We start from the raw sequence: 18850 nt of genomic DNA on the forward strand, positions 1-18850 counted from the left end.
CAGCTTTTGAAAGTATCTTGTCTCCTCATTGGTCATTTTGGTCAGGTGCCAGCGAGGTTACCTTTAGCTTCTTAACCCTTTACAGGTGAGAGGAGCTTTCCCCTGGCCAGGAGGGATTTCAAAGGGGTTTACCCTTCCCTTTATATTTATGACAGGTATTGAAATTCCTATGGTTGGAGCGCAGCTGGGGCTGCACAGCCTCCTCTCCCCAAATACTCAGCAGATCCACATTGGTCCAAGTCGGAGAGCTTTGCCGTGTGGAGCTGCCATGGTCAACTGGGAAGATGCAATGTGAGCTCTCCACACTGGGCAAACAGGAAGTGGAATGCAAAACATCCTGGGGCTTTAAAGGAGGAGGGGCCAACAGTTGTTTACCTGGCTGCAGGGCAGAGGAGTTTTAACTGCTGACCAGATTGGTCAGGATGGGCATTGTAGGACACCATCTGGAAGCCAATTACAGTGATAAAATCAAGCATGGTGCCTACACTGGCAGTTTGGTAACAGAACGTTTGCTATGACTCTCATTGAGGTGGTTTTATTTTGTTGCCAGAATTGAGGAGTGTGATGGGTTCCCCCTGGGGTGCTACCTGGAACTGGAGTACCACTGATTCACCATGACCCACCACTCTGAGCTTCCTTTATACTGTATTGCTGTGACCAGCCTGCCAAGCTCTCTCCCAGGCTCCAGCCTACACTTTTACCCACACACCTACAGGTAGGGACAAACCCAGCTGCAGTTACATACAGATGCTGTAATCAGCTCTGCATGGGGAGACTTCAGCTAAGGCACTTCCCAACTACTCAGGTACACCCTTTCTTCCCCCTTCCTTCCCCCCGCCAGGTATAAACCCAAATTTTTACCATCTTGTGCTGCACAGAGAACTGTACAGCGAAAGCTCCTGAAGTTCACCCCCTCCCTCAATGTGGAGAGGAAATATACAACAGCTTTCTGCCCCAGGTTATGATTTCCACAAACACTGGTTTTAGACAAAGCAAAAAAAGTTCATTAACTACAAAAGTTAGTTTTTAAGTGATTATAATGGATAGCAAACAGATCGAAGCAGATTACTTAGTAAATACACAAAACATACAAACTAAGCTTAATATACTAAAGAGATTGGATATGAATAGCAAATTCCCACCCTAAATCATGATACAAGCAGACTCTTAAGGGGCAAGCTGCACTGGTTTACAGCTGAGAAACCCCAGTTGTTCTATTAACAGGCTAAAAATCCCTTTAGCCTGGGTCCAGCACTTTCCCCCAGTTCAGTCTTTGTTCTTCAGGAGTTTCCAGAAGTCATCTTGGGCAGGGAGTCAGTGAAGAACCACGATGATGTCACTCCTTTGCCTTAAATAGCTCTTGCATATGGTGGGAACCGTTTGTCTCAAAGCTTGGTTCCCATGCCAGTCAGTGGAAAAACACTGGTATCCCAATATGCAGTCCAGCACCAGGTGACCTGGTCACATGTCCCTGTAGTGTTATAGCAGCCATAACTTGGAGGCTGTTTGTAGTGTCCACAGGAAGGCCCGAGGTGGGAAATAAGCTTCTTCTAAGGCCCATTGTTCTCCCTAATGGTTCATTAACTTGAATGGCCCCTTCCCAGCCAACCATCTAAGCTGACAGCCTTTTGCCTAGCGGGCATTCCCCATGTGTAAACACATTTGTAACACAGATACAGAGTCTAACTTCAGATACAAAAATGATACATGCATAGAAATAGCATAATCCTGTTCAGTAACTCATAACCTTTCCACTGATCTCACATGACTGATCGTCCATAAAATACATTATAATTATGCCATAATCATATCATAATAGCACTGTGAAGAATATGGGGTGCACTGTCACGTGGAGTTTCGCCACTGAAAGTGGCATTGCAGCATGTACACCTCCACTGTTTTTCAGCCAAAAGCAGCCTTTTGGCAAAAAATCTCTGCAGTGTAGACAAGGACTTAATGCAGCAGCGTGTCTTTTTAGCTCAAACTGTAGCAGTTTATGCCTTGAGCTCTGTCTGTCTCTGGTGTGTTGGGTCAGAGAGCAGCCATTACTCATAGCCTTTCGTTTTTAAATGTACAAACAAGATTGTGTTGTGACTTCAAATCTGTGAAATGTTACTATTCCAGAAATTGTAGTCCCACAAATTACATCAGTCCTAGAAGTTTAGAGATTCAGACAGGATATTTTTGCTCTGTAGAATTAGGGGCTTGATTCTTCATTCATTAAAGTCCATTGACTTTAATAATGCAAAGTCAGGGCTTAGGACAGTCTAGAGAATGAAAATAAAGACTAATCATAGATAGATGAGAAACTATTTATGAGAAAATAAGGAAAAATGTTTTTCGCAGCTGAGGTAGACACTAGAGATTCAAAATGGATAATGGTTAGAAAGTATTTGTAAGATAAAAATACAATGGTGCTGTATAAATAATTATCCTCTTCTGATATAACTAGGGGGAAATAATTAATAGCCTCTTTGTAATTTTTCAGTGTAAAATGTTTTTGTTTAGTGCATGTATATTTTGCCTAATGGTAGATATCTAACAACATACAATTGTAACCCTTCTGCCCGTCAGAGTTGGCAGCAACAAGGGTCGGGTTCAATATCTAGGGGATCCATTCCAATAACACAATGCAAACTGGCTCGAGCCCCCACCCAGCGACCTGGGACTAATATATACCACCCCCACTGGGCGCCTCCAAGAGGCAATACTTCCCCTCTCACAAGCACATAGTCTGAGCATAACAAAAAGCCTTTTAATAACAGAGAGAAACAATGTGGCATTATGTTGGGGAAACACCACCAACAGGATTCATAACACAACCCATGAGCAAAAAAAAAAAAACCCACCCCAAGCAAATTGGGGCATGCCCTTTTCCCTTTGGTTCTTGAGTCCAGCAACCCCAAATCACCCAAAGTCCCAAAAGTCCAATGACCCAAAAGTCTCTGTCCCTGGTCAGGGCAGCCCCAGAGTTCGAAAGTTTATCTGCGGAGCTTTACCTCCCAACGTGGGTGGAGATGGGACGGGGGTAAGAGGCACCTTACATGATCTGAAGCTGAACGCTCCATAGCTTCGCTCCGCTCCACGAACTCCTTCGCTCAGCTGCGCTCCACTCCACCAGCCGCCCCACAAACTCCTTCGCTCAGCTCCACTCCGCGGCCCACAAGCAGCTCCTGCCATCCACAAACTGCTCCACGTCGAACTGCTTCACCAGCCTGTCCACAAGGCACTCCAGCCGTCCTGCAAACTGCTCCACAACATATCTTCAGGCTCCCCCACTACTTAACACAACACTCAGTGATTTCAGCTCTTAGGTGAATTCAGCTTGTAGTAGGGGAGCCCCAGTGCTGGTGCACTGTCAACCCAAAGTGAGCTCAGCAGCCTATAACTAGACTCCTTATAGAATCAAAATTAGCTCTGATATTCCACAGTGGAGAGAGGAGGAAGTGCAATTAGCATGTAAGGCCCTCACCAAGGGGCCCATGCCACCAAGTATTAATACTTGTCCCCAGCCTCTCTCCATTCACAGAGTTTTGGAACCCATGACCCTTGCCTAGCGAGTGCTACTTAGTTGATGGTGAATCCCTCCATCATAACAAAAGGCCACAGTTCCAAGCACAGTTCCCATAATCAGGGTAATAACAATTTATTCTTCCTGCCCCAATAACAGAGACACTGGGGATCCCACAGCAGCCAAAGTGACCATTTGGGCAGCTATGGTCTCATTCTAGGCGGGGTGGGTGTACCTATGCAAATGAGATCGGCCCCTGAAGTTCTTTTCCACAACTTGCCACACCTCACCACCAGATGTCAGGGTGGAGCTCATCCTGACACTGCTTACACAATAAAACAAATAATCCGTTGAAATATACAGCTAACCTGAACCAAAGGCCTTAGGGCACAGTATACCTCAGCTGGCAAACCCAATACTCCTCCAGGCATGTACTCCCACGGGGCTAGTTCCCACTTAGTACAAAAAAAAAAACAGGGATGAAAAGCAAAAGGAGGAATCTAGACTCCTGATTCAAAGCCCACTGAAGTCAATGGAAAATCCCCCATTGATTTAATAGCATTTGCATCAGGTTCTATGGAAAGAAGGTGCTACAGTTAGCTAAGTATGGTAATAGGATTGAACTAAATTAAAAGTAAATGACTGCGTATCTGGGTTATTCCCACTCCCCCTATATTTGGTGGCTTACAAAGATGACATTGGCAGGATTATGCAGGGCAAGATTTTTATTTCACTCTATTAACTGCTACATGGAAAAACCTCAAAACTGGGACTTCGGAGTTGGTTAGGCATCCAAAAGTTAGATGTGTCTTCTCCAAATCTTATCAATTATTCTGGGATCTGCAATCAAGGTTGGAAATCTTTCAAGAATGTATAATTTGCAGCTCTTCTACTTCTGGTAAAGGACAGATATAACAATAGAAGCTTTTCCAGTGTTTCTCTAGTTCTGGTACCACTTTGTTTGTAGATCATCGCTGACGACGATGATGATATTATTGCAGTTCTCATATAAGACTACACATATGACTCCGCAGTCCAAATCCTGATGCACAGAGTTGGCCGCACTGAGGGCATGGGAAGTCTGTATCTGCAGTGCTTGATGATACAGCTCTGTGGCGCCTTTCATGTGCAGCCTGGAGATAATTTTGTTGATTACGCTCAAACTTATCACATGCTGATCTTGTCAGAGACTGCCAGTGAGTCCTGTTCTGAGCCATTTGCTCAAGTTCTTTGGGATTGACGCCAGTCCACTGGAGACTGCTCTTCAGATTATCTTTGAAGTGCTTATACGGATGACCCTTCTTTCTTTTGCCCTGACTCAGCTCAGATAAAAGATCTGTTTTGTGAGATGGTGGTCTTCCATTCTGATGACATGCCGGTCCACCTAAGTTGTGCTCTCAGTAACATTTCCTCAATGCTGGTTGTGTTTTCTCTCTGAAGGATCTTAATATTTATCACTCTGTCCTGCCAGCGAATGCTCATTATTGAGCAGAGGGAGCACATGTGAAATTGCTCAAGCTGTTTAATGTGACATCTATAGAGAGTCCACGTTTCAGATCCATACAGGAGAGATGTTAGAATCACTTCACTGTAGATCTTCAATTTGTTGGAGGGACGGATGTTGTGTTAAGAATTTTTGTTCAAAGTTGGCCCAGGGTCTGGCTGGCTTTACTAATTCTGGAGGAAATTTCCTTGTCAAGGGAACTGTCACTCGAGATGGTACTGCCCACATACTTGAACTGATCCACATTTTTCAACTGTGTGCCTTGGATGAAGATGGCTGGCACTGGGGCATTGGAATGAGGTGCTAGTTGGAACAAGACCTCAGTCTTCCCGAGACTGATGGTGAGGCCAAAAAGCAATAGAAGCTTCTCCAGTGTTTCTCTAGTTCTGGTACCACTAGCCAAATGGGAAGGGGGGGCGGGGGGGGGAGGGGGGAAGCAGAGTTTAATTTGTGCCAGGGCTTGCTGGGACTCTGGCCTGGCACCTCTTTTGTGCCCCAACACACTTCTGTCACGGCATCTTCCATGCACTGTGCATATGAGATCCTGGAGGGTGGAGCAGCACAGTTCTGTAAAACGGCATCCTCCATGTGGTGCATGCTGTTGGAGCCTCCACATTTCTTACTTTACAAAATAAGCACTGGATAAAAGCTGTCTATTTTCAGAGCCATTTATGAAACACATACTATTGGTTCTTCTTAAGTTCAGTATTTGAAATGGGAAAATGTGTGTGTAGGGGATTGGAATGGGAAGGAGTGTCTTTTTAATTCCAAGCCAGTTTGTCAATCCCTACCTCTGGTTTGCCTTTAAAAGTGATACTTAAGCTAAACATAGTCTCTTAAAAAAGAAAGTTTGGAAGTGACATTTTTCAGTGCTTGGCACATCTCTGTTTTTTTTTTTTAATGGATTTCTTATGTAAATGAGTGTCAGAGAGACTAGACCTTTGTTGTCCAAATCTCAAGAGAACTCATTAAACTGAGACTGTTTTTAATTTTGTCCTTGATGCTGATGCCCAAGTATCATTTTGTCAGTGTTCTATCACAGTATTCCTCTGTCACACTAAGCACGGGTGGCCAGACTGTAGAGAATGAATACAGCATTAGCCATAGTAAAAGAAAAGAAACATATGTTCTAGAATTAAAACCCAGGTTTTCGTCACAGCCAAAACGATGACACTGGTAGTACTAAAACTGAATTGGCTTTTCTGTTATTTGCAGTGTTTTTTAAGGTTTAATATTTTGGCTATATGAAAATGGCATAGAGACGAAGCCTGGAGCTAAGGCATGGATGGATAATCTGTAAAAATCAAAAAGTAGTCTCAATGAATTGAGCTATTTCTTTTTATCCTTCAAGCAAGCAACCTCCCCCTAAATCCCCAATTTTGACCCAGCTGTTGACATTTTGTTGCCAGGCTGTAGACCAACATCAGTTTGATTTAACTGTTGTCATAAAATTCTCAATGCTCTGTCATCTCAAATTGGTGGATGATGTTAAGATGTCAAGCTAGCCAAGTGGTGTTCACGCAAATCTATGACAACACTGATCTGATACCATGTGAAAATTGAAACAAATAATGTCATTGCATGTCAATGGAGAAGAAGTAATCACAAAGATGTTTGCTGCAAGAATTGTTTGTAACCCATATTTTACTTTAATTCCAATTGTTTCAGAAAATTGTGGTACACAGTTTGCTGGTGTCATTTGAGTGTTTTGCTCTTGTTCTGCAGCAATCAGTTCCCTTCTTAACTTTTCCCACCAACCTTCCAACTATTCTCAATGTCTCTTTTCCCTTTCTTTTTTTTAATCACTTCTTTGGTCCTGTTGTTTCATCTCCTCTGCTATCTAGCTTGCCACACTCCAGCTGTCCTAATACATTAAATAAACAAAACACTTAGAAACAGTGATTTTTGACAACCATCACTATTATGAGTTTGTTTGCATGTTGTATCCCTTTCCCTTCTGACATTTTCACTTTTTTTTTTCTTTTAGACTAAGGTTACACTGCCCCACAGTTTGGACTGCGGGGTGTGAATAGCAGTGGGCACCAAAGTGTTGTGCTGTAACTCCCCCATGTGGACTCTGTGGGTGCAAACTAAAAGGTTCCTAGTTTACATTAATGTATTCCTGTTTGAAGAGGACTATGTTAATGTGAACTAGAAACCTTGTAGTACACACCCACAGGGTCCATATAAGGGAGTTACAGAGGAGCACTGTGGTGTACATTGCCGTTCACACCTCTGTACTCTGAACCACGGTCAGCATAGCCGTAGACAAACCCTGAGCAATTTGGGTCAGGGACTCTTGCTTTGCTATGTGAATGTACAGCACCTAGCACAACAGGGATTGTTGGAGCCTAGGAATTGCCATCCTGTATCAGATCCAAAACCTAGTTAGCACACAATCCTGTCTGTGACAGTGGCCAGTACCAGAGGCTTCAGAGGAAGGTGTAAGAACTCCACATTAGGAAGATGGGGGAGGGGGTAATCTGCCCCCACAGTAGGTCTCATCCTGACCTCTAATAGTTAGAGATCAGTTTAAGTTCTGAAGCATTAGGTTTGATAGAACTTCTTCAAAAGTTTTGTTATTAATTACAATAGCTCTGAATATATAATATCCATATACATATCAAATCACTTTTGAATCTTGCTTAATACTTGTCCTCTGTGACTTCCTGTGGCAATGATCTCCACAGTTTAATTCATATTATGTGAAAAAGTGTTTCCTTTTATTAGTTTTGAATTTCCCATTTTTTAATTTAACTGAATGTACCCTTGCTCTTGAGTGTATGAAACAGGGAAAACAGATGTTTCTGACTTACTTTCTCTAGAGTATTCATTATGTAACAGATTTATATCATGTTCCCTCTAATTTGTCACCTTTCTTCAGTAAACAACCCCAGTCTTTTCAATCTCTCTTCATATCAGTGTGTTTCCAGGCCCTTGATCATTCTTTTTGCCCTTCTATAAACCCTCTCCAGTTATGCAATATCTTTTCTGAGATGGAGTGACTCAGTATGCTGGAAGAGGCTGCACCATTGATTTATATGAAGGCATTATAATAGAGAATATATCTCATTCCTCTATGTCATTCCTCTTCCTCACAACCTAACCACGGGCTTACTTTCCTGATCACAGGTACACATCCAGAAGAGATTTTCATTGAACTGTCTGCAACAGTGGTTCTCAAACTAGGGGCGCCGCTTGTTCAGGGAAAGCCCGTGGTGGACCGGGCTTGTTTGTTTACCTGCCGCATCTGCAGGTTCGGCTGATCGCGGCTTCCACTGCCTGTGGTTCACCGCTCCAGGCCAATGGGGGCTGCGGGAAGGGCGGCCAGCACATCCCTCAGCCCACGCAGCTTCCTGCAGCCTCCTTTCTTTAATTTATATGGTTAATTTAGAATCTTGTAAGGAGTACAATTCACTTATATTTTCCCTTCCAATGTGCATTACTTTGCATTTATGGACACTGAATTTCATCCACCATCTCTCTGAAGTTACTCATACTACGTTCTGCTCCTGATTAATCTAAACTTTGTGTCATCTACAAAATTTGCTTCAATACCCACTCTGCTTTCCAAGTCATTAATAAATATATTAAATAACATGTTTCCGAATATAGAATCTTAGTTATGAGTGGGTGACTCATTTCCATGATGAAAAATGGCCATTTAATATTAATCTTTGCTTTCAGTCTCCAAACCAGTTTTTGGTTCATTACAATATTTTGCCTCTCACCCTGTGACTACTTAAATTATTTAGTAGCCTCCTGTGGAGAATCTTGTTGAAGGCCTTTTAAGGTGTGTCTACACTGCAGTTAAAATCCCAAAGCTGGCCCATGCAGCTGACTTGGTCTCATGGGGCTCAGAATCATGGGGCTGTTTAATTTCATTGCAGACATTCAGGCTTGGGATAGAGCCTGGGCTCTAGGACCCTGCAAGGTGGGAGGGTACCCTCAGACTGCAGCCCCAGCTGGAATGGTTAAACCACAATTAAACAGCCCCCCAAGCCTGAGTCCTGTGAGCTCGAGTCAGCTGGCATGGGCCGGTTGTGGCCTTTTAATTACAGCACAGACAAACCTTTGGAAAGCTAAATAAATTGTCACAATCCTTCTTGATCCACTACTATGCTAGCATGTTAAAATAGTTGTAAGATCAGTGAGACATGATTTTATTTTGCAGAAAATGTGCTGTTTCCACCCTATCATATCATGATCTTCCTGGAGCTTTCTTATTTTGTTGTTTTTTAAATGATCATTTCCAGCAATTTGGTCTATATTTCCAGAAATCATTTCTTATTTAAATATAGAGTCTTATTTAAACAGGTACAAAGTTTACTACTTTCTGATCCTCTGGAACAGTGGTGGTACTAGATCTGATCTTGATTAGTGTCAGTGGATACTACTGTAATATAAATAATTATATAGGGCCAGATTCTCCGCCATAGCAGGGAAGGAGCCTGTTACAGCTGAGCCCTTCCATGAGGAAGAACCCAAACTTGTAGAGCTTCTTGTCCCTTATGTGTAGTGGAGAATGGAGCCCTGGAAGATCTATAGTGTGTTGCATTCATCATGCAAGATGACAGCTCTGATTGCAAATGTGATAAATTCTAATGTCTCTGTTTTCTATCTTGACTCTGATAGGTATTGATTCTGAATGGCATTTTTGCTCAGAACATCTAAAAATGAATGCTTTTGTTTCCATACTTGTTCTATTACAGCTACAGCTACATTAGTGAAAATGCAAATGGAACAAATTGACAAAATTAGAGTCAGAGTGAAGAATTAGAAGAAAGTTAAAAAGGAGAAACGAAAATTGGCAGAAATATGGTTAGATAAACACAGGTATGGCTTTAAATGGCTTTAAAACAGTGGTTCCCAAACTTGTTCCGCCGCTTGTGCAGGAAAAGCCCCTGGCTGGCTGGGCCAGTTTGTTTACCTGCCGCATCTGCAGTTGCGGCTGATTGTGGCTCCCAGTGGCAGCGGTTCGCTTTAAACCACTGCTTTAAAATATAAATAAATAAAAAGGAAGAAAGACTTTCATCATTATTAAAGGAAGTATCACAAATCTCCCAATTAAACTGCACCTGGAGGAAACCTAGGGAGTGCAAAGGCCTAATTGCAGATGAAGTCCAGCTTTGGGGAGGAGCTGGGCAGGATCTATAAGGAAAGTAAGTTGGGAAGCTGGGGGACGAAACCTGTAGTTGCACTCTCTGATACAAGGAGGCAGAGCAGGAAGGGGAGAGTAGGAAACAGTCCAGGGAAGGAGCAGTGAGGACTGGAAGAGTAAAACCCAGAACTGCTGGGTTGAGGGTCTCTGGACTGGAACCCAATGTAGCAGGCATGTCTTGGTGCCCCTACCAGCCACTGTGGGAGTGGCAGAGATCTGGCAGTGGGGAGAAGAGCACTGGGACAGTTTGCCTCAAAGGACTTGTAGTAGCCCAAAAGAGGGGAGAACTTTAATGTGACTTAGTCGGGGGATAAGCTATGAAGAGAACAGTGTTGCCACTCCTGGCGCACGAGAGGCCATGGAGTAACTGAGGGGAATGACAGACTGAGTAACCCGCAGGAAGGGGTATCAGACCAAGTGCCAGAACTAATTCCCCAGATGAGCCACAAGGAGGTGCTGCCGAGTTGTGAGTAGAGCTCCCCCCACCCCCGCCCCCATCACTCTCCTTATTACCTAACACATTGTTTTAACTTATTGCTTTGGAAATTTGGCATATCCTTAGAAACTCACTATGGCAGTTGATAAAACATACTTAAAAACAAATATCTTTTAAAGTTGTTAGTTTTTAAAAAGGAACAGGGTTACTATGATGCACATGAGCTTTGTTTCATCAGAAATGAGCTTTGTTTAATCAGAATTGCTTCATATTACGCACCAACAACTGAGATGTGTTTTTCAGTTTCAGTTGGGGGCTTTGAAACTACTGTACAATAGCAGCTTGGGATCTGAATCTTCAGATCAAACCCTTAATACAGCAGGAAAACAAACACCAGAAAAACTGAAGACTTATGGCAATGTAATTTCTCCGAAAAGGTCTTCTGCTTAATACTACTTTTATGTCATCTTTGTGACACAAGTCACCTATGTCCGGCTTGTCCTCATCTGTTCCTCCATGAACTCAAGTCGATGCCACACCATTCTATTTTGTTGTGAGTACGTTCTTTCCATTTCTGGCCAAAGAGTTTTTTGTCATGGGATCTGCCCACGTGTTTTCCATCTACGGTCACTTGTGGTCTCTGGGGATCCAGTCACTGATGCAGGTTGTCCACCACTTGTGTTGCCTCCGGACTAGATTACCTGCCCATCTTCGCTTTGCGTCATACATTGTCTGTACTACATCAGTCAGCTCTGTACGCCTTCTGATCTCCTCATTCAGTGTGTGATCATGGAGTGATGTCTTGTACATTCACCTTTCCATTGCTCTCTGGGAGACAGCAAATTTTTCTTCCTCCGCTCTCGTCGTTGACCAGGTTTCTGCTTTGTATATCGCTGGCAGAACAGTGGAATTAAACAGTTCTTTCCTTTTCTTCATGGGCAGCTCATCATCCATAGAGACATCTTGATTTTGTTGAAACTTGCCCACCCTGCCTTTCACTTTTATGTGAACCCTTGAAAATCTGGAATTAGTCATATTTTGTTATTTTTTTCACTGTGTTTTGGTTTCTAGATATTCCTGAACAACCTGTCTTCGTGAGCCTTCTCATGATAGGCACATGCATCGGGAATAATATTAAAATTTCCAAAAACCATGCTAGATAATCAGTATACCTTAAGTCAAATTTTTTAAAGGAAACACAGGAAAGAATTTCCAGTTTATGGTGGAAATGAGACTGCCTTTTGCTGGTACCAGTACTACTGTGAGAAAATTATTATCTGTAGTAATACGTGTTAAATGGATGGGAAAATGTGTCATTTTTTAAAAAAATAGATGTACTTAACATCAGGCTTTTAGGACTTGATTAGCACTATAGAAATTACAGTCTTATAGCAGAGCAGCAGATTTGCTATAGTTAAAGTTAAGACCAGCTTTCTGTTTAAAGGTCAACTGGTCGAAATGCTCTGCAATCTGTACAGTTACTTGGGTTGCCTTGAAATTTGCTGTGTCTCATGGCAATTTACTGTAGGGTCGGAAATCCAAATTTGGGGATATTTGGCCCAGGGGTTCCCAAGATATAGTCCCTGGACAATATAGCTTTTGTTAAAGTTGACCTATTCTTGCAACGCTTGTTTGCACAGAGATAATCTGAACCTTGGTTTGATATCTATCACACCAGGGTCTCCAATGTTCAAGAGTTATCCCAACAGTGTGCATGGGCATCCACTAATCCACTTATCGATAAGCTATTACCAGCAGGACAGTGGGGTGGGAGGAGGTATTGTTTCATGATCTCTGTGTGTATATAAAGTCTGCTGCAGTATCCACGGTATGCATCCGATGAAGTGAGCTGTAGCTCACAAAAGCTCATGCTCAAATAAATTGGTTAGTCTCTAAGGTGCCACAAGTACTCCTTTTCTTTTTGTGAATACAGACTAACACGGCTGTTACTCTGAAACCTGTTATTAGAAAGCTTTGTACTTTTAAACTAGTGAATTAATTTTAGTAATGCACCTGTATAGTTGGCATTGTTAGGACAGATATAATATGAATAACCATTTTATATTTCATAATGTACTCTGTTACACCAAAAGTATATATTGCTAGACAATGGTGGTTAGGGCCCATCCTAAATGGTGGGTTGTAAGTGCTTGAGACCACCCTTCCATTTCCTTCCTTCTTGCAAATGCCTGCAAGCTCTAAACACAACCATTTCCTCACATTTTAAGAACAATGTATTTCTACTTTGAACACTTACTTGAAAAAAGAGAATTTAGGCCATTGTAATGCAAACAATGCATGGACTTGCATTGTGACAACCTTCTGCTGAGATTAGTTTGAAAAACTAGTAGCAAAAAGCAAGGAAACAATATTAATTACTAATAGTATCATAGTGTAACTTGATTGACAATCCAAGGCATATTAATTAATATTATACTGCAACTCATCATTCAAAAGACTGAAAAGTAAAGCAATCTCAGAACCACATTTTTGACATTTTAAAAAGAAGAGGTCAAAACATATATCTGGAACATACCTGGATCAATATAGAAATTATACAGATTATACAAATCTACATTACATTTACCCTTACTGTACAAGTAAACATCCACATTACAATTACTCTTATTCTACAGATAAACACAACGATCTTGTAAACAAAAAAAAAAAAGTCTACTAACAATTAAGATTAAATTTTTTTAGTCCATCTTTCTATAATCTTTTTAATTGTATATTGGGATCTGTCTAATTTACTGTAAAATACCCCATACACAACTGATAACTTTTTTTTTTCCTAGAAGCAAAGACAAGGTTAAGAAGTTAAAGGCAGAAGAAATTAACAAAGTCTAAATATATCAACAGAATTATATATAGCCAAAATGATTGTACACCTGCAGATGGTGCTGTTCTACAACATTTTCCTCATAAAATCAGATTAAAATGCACCCCTTGGTCTAATCTTTGAACTTCCATTATATATAGTCATAGGGTATATGCAAGCCTTTAAAAAGTATAATGTGAATGTGGGTTAAGCCCAAACTAAGTAAAAAAGATACACAAAAATATTTTCATATTACAAATAAGAGATATTCTCCTCCTCTCCCCCCCACCCCCCACCCCACCACCTCAGCACTGTACTAGCAACTAGAGAGACATTCGGTACTGTATTTCTTTTTGTATAAAAGAGCATGTTACACCACTGTCTGTGAAGTAAGAATTCCAGAACACAGAACCAGGTTATATTTTTATTGCTTTTGCATTTAGAACTTGCTACTGCATGTAACTGTTTGTTAAGAAATATCTTGTACTGGGAATTATTATGTATGAGCTTCTGATAAAGAATTATATCACACTGACTCTGACTCCGAGGGCAATAGGAATAAAATATTGCTCTATAGAGAGAGAAACTTCCAAAGACTGAAGACTGAGGGTAATATGCACTATCTAGGGAATTATTTCATCCCTTTAGGTTATAAATGTAGTACTATTATCCTTGGAACCAGTAGGTATTTGTTTTATTATCCCTCTAAGGGTTTTGTTTTATCATGAATGAACAAATCTTTTTTATTATGAATCAGTGTCCTGCATGCAATGTTTATTTACTGAGGATTAAATTCTGTTCTCTCCTCAAAGGGTGAAATCCCCTGTAAATTAGTGAAACTGCATCTGTGGAAATGAGATGAGAAACTGGTTCCATTTTGTGAATGATGATAAATGAGTAGAATTCTTTTGTTTTTTGTACAAGTTTTGGATATTTTAGGGGGGGAAATAAAAGTTGGAACATTTTTCTAAATTATAGAAAAGTAAAATTTCAGAAACGTGTTTTGAGAATATTAATACAGATTGCAGCATATTCTGTAATTATTTCTTCATTGATTTCTGTAATTTTTAGCAACTGCCACAGAAAATAAAAGCATGATAGTAATTTTTAAAGAAAAATTGTCAGTAGTTTTATATAAAACTGTACATATCCATTAACGATTTCTGCATTACAAAGATTAGTGAATATTATTTATTTTACAACAGGAACATTTTTGCATAAATACTGACACATTTATAGTGAAGATTTCAACATCAAAAACTTATTTTTCTTAAAGCTATAAGATAGGGGAATAAGGGAAGTTTTTAAGGTTGAAATGTATGTTAACTCTATGCTCAGTGCTGTGGTTGACATCCTCAACCAGTGCAGTCAATGGGAATTTTGCCATGACTTCAATAGACTTCATGCATGGTATATTTCTAGCACAAACAAAACTCTCTTTGAAGTTAGTGGGAGTTTTGGATGTTGGTAAAATTATGATGATTTAGCTGTGTGTGTTATTTTTAGGGATAAAGTTTCACCCTCTTACAGAAAAACAAATACCTGTGTGAGAGGGCAGAGGGGGAGCTGTAATTAGATTGGCTTTGGGAGTAAGGCTGTCCCTTTCTTTCTGTCTGTGGATGGGGTTCTTCTGACATTGGGGCAGATTCTCAACAGATGTAAATTTACAGTGGGAAAATTTACAGTGCTTGTCTCCAAGTGTTCTGGTGGGATGGGGGGAGCAAAAGGCAGAAAAGTTTTGTGTCCATATCTTGTTTGGTTTTGTTTTCAGAAGTTCATTGGTATTTAATGTGAATTCTTCCTACCTTCCATTTGTGTTTGCATTGAGGGTTTGGCTTGTGTCTACCTGTGCTCCTCTGGGTTACTTCCTGGTTGCTTGAACTAGCAATGGTACCTGAGATAAAAGGATTCTCAGTCAGTGGCTGGCTGCCTTGGCAAGGTATGATGGCTTTATTAAAGCTGAGAGAAAGGTAAACATTTTGTGTGGGAGAGTTATGCTTTGTATTACCATAGCACCTAGGTGCCCTAGTTATGAAGCAGAACCCACTAGGTGCTTTACAAATACAGGACAAAAAAAAGTGTATAATCTCAATGGAGGACATGAAACAACAGATGGATATAGATAGACAGGGAGCCCAAGTAAACAATGAGAAAAATTAGTCAGCATCATTCAAAATAAATTAATCCATCATGTCTACATTGTGATCTTAGGTACTGCAGCTCTCAGGAGGCATCCTCACTGATAAACAAGATGTGTACTTACCTCATGTTAGCAAACTGGAGGTAACTGACATGAGGTAAAATCCTAGTGAAGACAAGGCAGTTTGTAGTGTTCAAACATTAGCAGGCTGAGTTAAATATTAGGGGTTGAGGATGTGGCAACCTAGTGTTTCCTTGAAATGCTAACACTTGTTAATGCTACAACTTCCTTCTCTTCACTGAGTTTTTACCTCATGTTAATTACCACCTCTTAGCCAACATGAGGTAAGAACTTGCTTTTTTCCTGGTGAAGACAATGCTGTAGTGGCTATTAGAAGGGTGGAAACTGATACAGACCTGATGACCTCAGATGTGCAACATACTTATTTGTCCCTAGTGCACAACATATTCTCTGAGGGGTCTGTTACAGGGGCTCTTAGTACATTTTACTTTCTGATCATGTGATCTGTTTTTAACCAGTCTCATTTCTTATAAAAAGTCAGATGATATATATAATTTTCTTCTTCAGGGGGAGGGAGCAAGGGTGGAACAAAACAAGTTCTCATTTTATGTTTAAAACAGGGTACCAGAAAAGAAAATGTGATGACATTTGTAGAAAACGATGCCGTACATCAAACAACAATACATTTCAGTTCAGTTAGGTGAAATGCCAGAGCAGGTTTCTGTTTATGTTGTGCAAATGACAGCCTGCTCTGTCCTGACAAAATGCCACTCTGTCAGTGTGTTTATATATTAAATGTCCTGTACAGGTGACTTTTGATCACTTAAGACTGTATAAATAACATATATTTTCCTTGTTTTTAAATTCGGCTTTATTTTTAAAAGGCTCCATCTGTTTCGTCTGTTAACATTTTATGTGCATATTTAGAAATTATGTATTATGTTTATGTAAATATCAAAACAATTAATTACAACTATAGAAAAAACTAAATAAAATAATTAACTGAGTCACCACATATCACTGAATACAAGTTTCATGTTTAGTTATATGTCTTGAACCATTTCAAATATTCAGCACTGGTAAACATTTTTATAGACATTAAACCACACAGAAGAGGGAACTGTTGTCTTCTGGATGCATATATGACTTGCACTTCTATTCATGGGATTAGCAAGTACATGTAAACAAGAATAAACTCCAGTTTTTTAACTGTACACTATTCTACAGCAAAACCTCAGTTTTATTAACACAGTCTTGCAAACCACCAGTTACACAAACCATTTTTGCCCAATGGGAGGGGGGGAAGCATGTAATGAAAGTGATGTTGATGAAGAACAACTCAACGTTCCTTCATATTCCCATGCCTTCAATGCATTGGATATTGCATCAGTTTGAAGAACAAGAAGAAAGCTATACAGTGCACCTAACTGCAACTTGTGCACTGTACCTACTGTCATTTTGAGATTGTTCATTTATGATTTTTTCTTTTTATGAACTCCTCAATCCCCATTAGTTTGTCAAATAGGGGTTCTACTGTGCATAAAAAGAGAACCGCCTATTTCACATACAATATAACTTAATTAAGTACAATCAAACATCATTTTCTGAAAAAAAATATATGGGTGGTTGTTAAACGAAATATTGAAATAATTATTTTTAAGGGTGCATTTTGTTCCATCTGTCAGAGGTAATGAATTCCATTGAATTGGGACATTAAGAATTGCCATAGTGATCAGACCACTGGTCTATGTAGTCCAATATTCTCTCTGACACCACTGTATTTTGGCAGGCTAACGTGATTGCTTGTAATCTGTATTGTTCTTTTTATAGATAGTGGTTGCTGGTTATTGCCACATCAATGTAAAATTGGCATGAAGTTGAAGATTAGAAAGTGAAGTGTTTCATCACTGTGACATTATTGACAACCAGACAGAACATTAAACTGTAAATAATTAATTTGAATATTTTCTCAGAGTCACAAAAAATAGCCAAAACATCACTTTTTGCTCTTGCAATTTCACAAATTTTCACCTTAAATCTAAAGAACAAAAAAGTGTTTGATAGAAGAGATTGCCATAGAAAGATAATAGGTTAGTCACCCCAGAGACCGTGTTTAATTTACATGCAACAATTCACAGGTAAATGCATATTGGTTACTTGATCTAATGTAAGTTTGACTGATAACCACCTCCCTAATACACACGATCAGAAAATACTGTATATAGCATACAAGGGAAGACTGATTTATCCTTAAATAAATTCAGTCTTTCATATGCAGAAGTGTAACATAGCTCACATATTTTGAAGTCTGGACCTGATTCTTATTTCCACCCATGGTGGGGCCACTTTATTTTGCTATGGCAGTATTAAGGATTCTTAGTGTAAAGGAATGGGAATCTGAATATCAAAAGTGTGTGGGCAGGTGTGTGTTTTAAATACTAATACTGTAGTTGGAGAAAGTGATGGTGATAAAGATATTTTAGTTCTTTATATAAATAAGCCTTATTTTATTTATTTATTTGAAGATGCCTCTAATTACACATCATTTATAAGCAGCCTAAAAGGAATTGCATGTAGCATAATAACAGAGCAAGCTCTAAAATACATGCTATTTAATGAGAATTCTATTTTCTATAAATGACCTTCCCCTGTGTTTTTGTTTTGTTAAGAGAGTTTTAATAACTGGTCAGACAAAATTGGATTAAGGGAAATAACAAAGTCCCTATCATCTGTCCTAGAGAATGTACAGCTAATAAGTATGGCCTGACACATTTGAATTCAAATCATAAACACAAACTCTGATATTAAAAAAAAAAAAGCTTGGTGAAGACAGTTACAGTAATCCCACTTTCGCTTTCAAAAGAATATATTACTGCTCTGATATTTTATTTCCACCCCTCTGCTCTCACAACCACTATACTCTAAGGGGAAACAGATTTACTTGTGTGCCCAAGTTTATCCATATCTTTTCAATATGACAGGTTCAAAACAATCTGCCACTGTTTTATGTTCTGCTCAAGTTCCAGCATACGTGGGGTGGGTTGAGTGACCAAGGGGCTTCCACATACACATTTTCAGTTCTGTGAGGAAATGGTCTCCCCCAAGATTAAATGCCATCTGGTTCCAGAGACTTGTCTGCATTGCAGGAAGTATGCCAGGTATAAAGTGTACTCCTTGACATCTGTTTTAAATGTCTTTAATTTTACGTTTGTCCTCTTGCTTTCTCATTCTTACCGTGCTGAAAATAGGAAGTAAT

The sequence above is a fragment of the Caretta caretta genome, chromosome 1 (assembly GCF_965140235.1).
Source record: "Caretta caretta isolate rCarCar2 chromosome 1, rCarCar1.hap1, whole genome shotgun sequence".
Classification (NCBI taxonomy): domain Eukaryota; kingdom Metazoa; phylum Chordata; order Testudines; family Cheloniidae; genus Caretta; species Caretta caretta.